The following is a 7,680-nucleotide window of genomic DNA, read 5'->3' on the forward strand; positions in this document are numbered from 1 at the left end:
GGGTTACCGCTTTCAGCAGGTTTTTTTTACCCCGAGTCACACTCAGGCTTACCGCTCAGGACGTTAATCCTAAGGCTAGCCAGGAGGTCATGGTGCACTCTGCCTCTGGAGAGATGCTACATGCAGCTCCCCCCAATACCAGCTCCATTGAGAATGAATAGGGGTGGCTGTGAGCGCTACTAGTACTGATCGCTGTCACTAGCTACCAAATGTGCAGACACTATTTCATATATGTTGGGATTGTCCTAAACCTGCACCCTTTTAGGAAGATGTTGTGAAACTTAACTAAGACCTTAGGTCTAAAGAAATAAAGAGTAGATGGGAACTGGCCTTGTTGCATGTTTCTAACATGACAAGTAAACAATATAAATTCTCTTTACCAAGCCACCTCTTGAATGCAGCTAAAGCCTGCATTCCTTCATGTTGGAAGAGTGAGACACCGCCATCGGTTGGACAATGGCTGGGGAGACTTACATATACATATAGTATGGAAGACCTGAAATCCACAGACTCGGGAACTTCTGAAAAATGTACCCGTACTTTTACTGGATTCAGTTCAGTACCACTCCCGATTTTACTGCCCTCTCCTCCCAGTAGTCACATGCTTAAAAGTTCCATTCATATCAAGGAAAGTACTAACTGCAATTTGTTGTGTATTATAAATGTTTCTATTTTTACTGTACTTGTGCCACCCCCCTCCCTTTTCCCCTTCCAATACCTCTCCCCCCACCCCTCTTCCCTTTCCCCCATTCTTTATTTGTTACTGTATACAAGGAAAAAATATTTTCTGAGATGTTCCGGGTGCTCCAAATTTCAAAGTAATGTTCTTACTTGCCCGTGTTATTGTTGTTTTCCTTTGTTTATTACCATGTACATTTTGCTATTTGTATAATGTAATTTATTTCTATACCTGGAATTACCTCAATAAAGATTTAATTATAAAAAAAAGTAGCTCCCACCAGCTGGAGCCATGTGGAGTTGCTCTCGTAGCAGGTTTGAATCAGCTTTAAAAGCAAATATGCAATTTATCACATCTTACTACTTCTCATTTATAGAAGCTGTGTTAGGATTTTTTTCTTTTTCCCTAATTTTTTACCTGGTGATCCTGTCAACAGCATATTTCATGTACTAGGGTGATAAAGATCACTTACTGTACTGTTTTAAATATAGGAGCAGCGTTGCTACCCTAGGACAGGAACTTCAACCTCTCCATCCCTAAAAGAACAAGTCAAGCTTAATTCCATACCATAACCAGGATAAAGAAGCTTCATAGAGAAGGTGTCCTGTATTATATAAAGGAGATCTTTGCAGCACTGTCACCACTTTCTGAGATTTTATTGCACCACAATTGCCTTCTGGCAGGATCTTCATGTACTTTTCTTTACTTGCATTATTTTTACAAAGACAAATAAAGGAAAATGTGTGCATTGGCGAAAGATGTCTTGAATATGTTTTTTTTTTACTTTGCTTTGCCATACACTTTATAATGAATATAAATGTTGGATGACGATTTGATCTTCAGGCATAATCAGATCAAATAATTTTCAGAACACTACAGAGAGCTCTATAAGCGTGCAAGCCCTGCCTAGCATACAAAGCTTCTGTTGATGGAGATGGGAGACAGGAGGAACATGTAGGAGAGAAGATGCTGCTGGCACTGAATTATTGAGGAGAATATTTATAATCGGGTATATTCTTTTTTTCTTGTTCCTCCTGACAATAGCTGCCTAGTGGCTCTGCTGCGTCCTACATTCTTTAGACTGTCATCTCTTTTCTTTGGGTACCTATAGAATAATTTAATCAATAAGGAAGGATGATATTCTTTTGTTTTTGAAGGATCCCCTTTGTGTTCTCACACTTTCCAGCCGGGGTCAAACTGTTGGTGAACCCGGAAATGTTTTAGTCTGATTCAGCCAAGAATATATATCTCTTCAAAAACAATGTTCACCTTGATTAGCATTTATTATCAGACTACAGAGGGAGTTTCATCGGTCACACCCTTCTAATGTGTGCAGAGAGCAAGGAAATAACTTTCCCTGACACAGAATTACAGACTCAATGTAGCCACTGCAAGAACTTGGTGCAATCACACAACATTCCCACCAATGCAATATTATCTGCAGTAAATGGGGCCATATGTGGATGTATTAATTATTGTAAGGAACAAGAAGACACTTATTACTTAAGTTTCACCAAACTTTACCTAAAATATAAATATGTTTCACATTCAGCTAGTACAGAGGTCGGCAAACTTTATCCTTTAGGCCAGATACGACCTAGATGGTAGTTTGTTCCGGCCTAACGCCCCCTGGCCGTTCCAACCTAATCCCTGTTGAGCCTCCTCTTGCTGTGGCTTCCCTATTTACCCGGGGTGGCGTTAACACTTACGCCGCCGGGGTTAAAAGGGAATGGCCCCTGAAGGGAAATCCATCTCTTCCGCAATGCATACAGGGGAGAGGGATTTCCCTTAAGGGGGCTTTCCCTGGTTGGGGGCAGAGCCATTAGGTTGGGACTCAAGAGATAGCCCGGTCTAGTGTGCTCCTGCTCACCCCTGAAATGGCCTAGTGGCCAAAAAAGTTAGCCTACCTCTGAGCTAGTACATTGGGCCTGAGGACTGGAGAATATAGACTGGGGGAACCCAGGGTGATCCAGCAAACCAGGAAATAAATTATTTGCCATTCTATGGTAAATGTTTTCAATCCTGGACCAGATCCATTCCAGGATTGTTGGGTCACCCAGCTTCTCCCATCATCTTATTCAGTTCTGGAGAGCTTTAATAAAACCGGCCCTATGCATGAATTATGCATGAGTAAAAGTTGATTCACACATTTTCAAATTGAATCCAATGAGAAGAATTTAGATTTTTGGGTGGAAGTAGGGTGAATCCTGAGTGAAGACATGTATAAATAGACCACTTAAGCTGATTTCAGACACACCGGTGACATGCTCCTGGGCAACACCTGCTGTATGGCTAGAATAGGCACCATAAACTGCCCCATGTGCAACATGATTTTTCACACGGTTGCAGCTACGCCAGTATGACTTTTTTTGGGAGCATCTTCTAGGGTTCATGCAAACATCCCAATATTGCCCATGTAGAGCAAAATCTATTTATTAGGTGCGATTCAAGCAGGTGTTCTCTAATGCAGAACTATATATATTTGCAGCCACAGCCACCATGTCACTTTGGTGAACCTCACTGTAATCTGCAGCAGCTACATGCAAACAATGATTGAGCCTTTTCAGAAAACATGGAATGGATTTTTAAAAATCATTTGCTATTTGCTAGCAAATGTTTTGAATCCTGGACCAGATCAATTCCAGGTTTGCTGGATCACCCAGATTCACTGATGAAAGTGTATTCTGTTCAGCCATAGAGAGCTTTCATAAATCAGGGTCAGGGTGCAGACAAGGTATATCAAAATGAAAACTGATGAGTTGCAGGGAGACTATAGGCAATACCCATGACGAGTCCTTTGCCCCCAGCGTGCCTTTTGTTGGGTACAGCTTCCGGGGTTCACTTGAACGTCCCAATACTCCCCATTTGAAATTGTAGAGCAAAAACTGCTTATCAGGTGCTTGGCCAACAGGTGTTTTCTAATGCAAAAGAGCTTTATCTTTTCTTTCAAAGGTTTGTAAAATTACCATTTTAATACAGTTATAAATTCATTATTATTTTTTTAAAAAGTCTACAAAAGTCCTTCTTGTCCAGTGTTGTGTATTCAAGTGTATTCATCACGTATTAATGCAGCACTGAAATGAATGCTTTTACTGGGTTTAAACCCCTTTTTAGCTTCATTGGCTCAATAACTTCTGTAGGATAATCCACAGGAATGTGTTCCATGTCTAAATTGCAGGGTGGATGAATATTAGTGCGAGTCTGCCCCTTCCAAAAGTAATATTATCGCACACATAACAACGCAGGTTCAGACATTTCCAGGTGAGGCTGTGACCTTGGAGAATCCATGGCTAGGGCACGGGAAGGGGAGATACTTACAGATCGTGTGACTCACTAGGTAACCTGGAGTTTTCCAATGGGTTGTTCACATCTCACACCCATGGTAGGAATCTCCACACTTTCCCTGCCAGAGAATTTCAGACCTGCAGGAACACTTGTGCAGAAACTATGAGTGTTACACAGCTCAGTAAAAATGAAAGAGCAAAAGGGTGAAGTGAGGTTTATTGTAGCTGATGAGTTTCAGAGATGATTGGAAGGAGCACTTAGTACTAATACCAGCAGAGCACAAGCCATATCACTGTATCATGATTCCTATATTTCATTATATCTTAGGTCTTTTTCTTCTTCTATAGCAGAAAGTATTAGGAGAAAAAAAGGGGTAGGGATGTGGTCCTTTCCTTGACTGTCATAATGTCTATAGCCACCTCTTAGATACATAAATAAGTAAAATAACAAAAAAGATTGAGGCTTGTACTTTTTTATAAATATTTATGTATTGATATACGGTTTATTCATACATAATTATAATGACATCATCACATCATATCCCCAATCCTGTTACAAATTCACAGGACTGGGAAATACTATACAGTAAATTCCTGACAAATTCAGAAAATATGACCGTTTCAGTCTATTTGACCCAACGCGTTTCACCAACTGTGGGGTAAGAGATTTTTTGGGACTGTACGGTCTGTATGGATTTAAATAATATAGAAAACAAAAATAAGTATATAAAACATAACACATATGTAACGAAAATATCTAAACATATATGCTTATATTGAATATATAGGTAAATTTCAAAGAAGCATATATATAGGATGAAGTTATATTGTATAGTACTTATATCCCAGTCCTGTGAATTTTTAACAGAATTGGGCATATGATATGTGATGATGTTATTATAATTATGTATGAATCCACTGTATATCAATCCATAATTATTTCTAAACACTACAAGCCTCAAACCTCAACTTTTTTTTGTTCTTTTACACACAGTATTTATAGCAGAAAGCTATACATCAAATCACTCCAAACTTGCCCCAGAAGTGTATTGCCCCAGAAGCTTTTGCTAGTGCCACAAATAGTCTCTTAGATGCTGGACTTTCTGGAATAAGCCTGGTCCAAAGATTTTCATTACTTGTATCTCAGCACAACATTCTACAGATTTGCAATTGAGTTTGTGTAGTTACTTGCTGATTAAACAGTGGGAAAACTGACCAAGTGACTCTATTTATTTTATTTTTTTGGGGGAGGGGGCAGGACCTTACAATTCACAATTTTTTTGGGGAAAAGCAAATATTTAGCTGTTCAGGAAGACTTTTTAAGGTTTAGAGAAAGCCAATATGCATTACTGCCCATTCATACAAAATCATAGATAGACCCAAACTATTTAGTCAAATGTGTCATCTATTTTGAAGCTGATATCCATAGTCCAGGGAGTATCTCATCAGAGAAGGATCTCATCAGAGCAAGTAATGATTGTGGGAAAAGACAAAATCAAATATTTTGTGATGATTAGTAAAGAGAAAAGAATGCTAGAAACTGTAAAAAAGCTAAGCAAAGGAGGAAGAGTAGGAACTAATTGAGGTACTGGGGAGCAGAGTAACACCTGATTATGGGGGTGGCGAATACAGGAAAAAAGGGTTTATGATTTATACTCATTAAACCAATTTCTGGGTCTGGTTTAAAATGCAGTTTCTTTTTTCTTGGAAAAAAACAGTTTATATTCTTTCTCCTGAACTGTAAATTGGTATCCAGCTGTTTGCACCAGCTACAACACAACTATGGTAGGAAGCAAACATTTAAAGAGTTTTATGCACTTTCCTGCCATTTATCCTGTAGAACCAAAATCTTTCAGCAATGAAACAATAGGATACAATATTTCTTTATAACAGGAAGAATTGACTCTTACATGGGCTGTAAGGAGCCAAGACTGAGACTCGCATATGCTGTGACCAATGGCCAGGACTTATTATATGCAATTCTTTGTTATAGACAGGAAACAGTTTACATTGGGACTGAATACTCCAGAGAAAAATTGCAATCCAGATCAATACTACATGCAATATATTTCTGTATGAATTTAAATAAGGTGTTCATAGCACAAATATAGCTTATACATTTTTGTTATAGTTTTTATATTTGCATACTAAACATTTGCTTTTTTTCTATTAATATACATTTGCTTATCAGAAGTGAAAAGTTTAATTGTAACATTGGTGACACATTTGCTGTTTTGTTACAGTGTAACATGTTTCTGGTGCAGATAGAGTAACACATGAGATACTAATAAAATTAATATTAATTACCTTATCAGAGCGTGCACAAAATTCAACCTGCTTTTTCAAAAACTTACGACAATTCACAACTGAAAAATAAATTAAAATGCATTTAGGTTCTATTGGCAAATGAGTTTACATGTACACCAAGCACACTTTTTTTCACATCCCCAAAACATGCAGTAAGGGGTATTTAGTGAAATGCAGCTTTCTGCTGTGGGCTCAACCACAGTCCCATACACTCCCCTTCATGTGAATAGGAGTAGTTGGTAAGCTTTTTATTCCATATATCTGTTCACAGCTACGGCATATTGCAGCACAGTTAAGGAAAGCAAAAACTTTTGGAAGAATAGCACCATAGCCACAACTGTGTGCAAATGTGTTACCCATGGTGCCGTTGTTACCCATGGCTGCTCCCAGTGTATATGGTCAGGAGCAGCCAATGCTCAGTTTTCCAACCAGTGTTAAAAAAGGGGGCCTCAGGTTTAATCGGCTCCCCCAGAACCAAATTTGGTGTGTACAGAAAACTAGGTCAAGCATGACATGGTTACAAGATCTATCATCACAATTTTAACATTATTTAAAGGGTGCATATCCCTTTTTATATATATAAAAAAATGTGTTTTTATTATTTTTAAATTTATTAGATAAGTTCCAGGCAGTAAAGACTGAAGGGCAAACCCACAGCCCCCTGGAATACCTTTGTTACATATCCCAGGAGGCTGAATCCCAGGGGCTGAAGGGCAAACCCACAGCCCCCAGGAATACCTTTGTTACATATCCCAGGAGGCTGTGAGCTGCTCCTTCTGTGCATGCTAGAGATTGGGCATGCATCATCAGATGGCTTTCCTGTAATGTAAAAAAAATGCATGACCTCACGCATGCGCACATTTTTTTTACATTTGCACAAAGACACATCAACTGATCTTGTGCCTGCTCAGTGCAAGTTCAGGTGATTAGAAAAAGAACCCAGAAGAAAGAAGATGGCAGTGCTGGACGGAAGCCAAAGCCAGTGCGTGACAGCGCTTGGACTTTCCACAAAGTAAGTGATATACATATATATATAAAATGAAATTTCGCTTTAAAATTTCATTTAGTTTTCGAAATTTAAACTTAAAGTGCAAAAAGTACAGTGCAATCTAATCTAACAGAGGTATTTTCACATACATAAATGTTTGGGCTTTTTAGTTGGGGTCCAGTAATTAATCCTGGAACTTTTGCTATCAACTAATGTCTTGATGCAGTCTGACTTTGCCAAACAAAAAATAAATCTTGCACTCTTTCCTCTTCTAACATCAAAGAGTGGAACTGAAGACTTGAAGGAAAGTATTGAAGCTTTCTGAGCAATGATTTTATTAATGAAATAAAAATAAAATTATGAAAAGTGAATATTTTTAACTTTAGGGCGGATTCTGTTTCTGACCGATCACTGCGATCACA

Source organism: Pyxicephalus adspersus, chromosome 2 (genome assembly GCF_032062135.1).
Source record: "Pyxicephalus adspersus chromosome 2, UCB_Pads_2.0, whole genome shotgun sequence".
Lineage (NCBI taxonomy): Eukaryota > Metazoa > Chordata > Amphibia > Anura > Pyxicephalidae > Pyxicephalus > Pyxicephalus adspersus.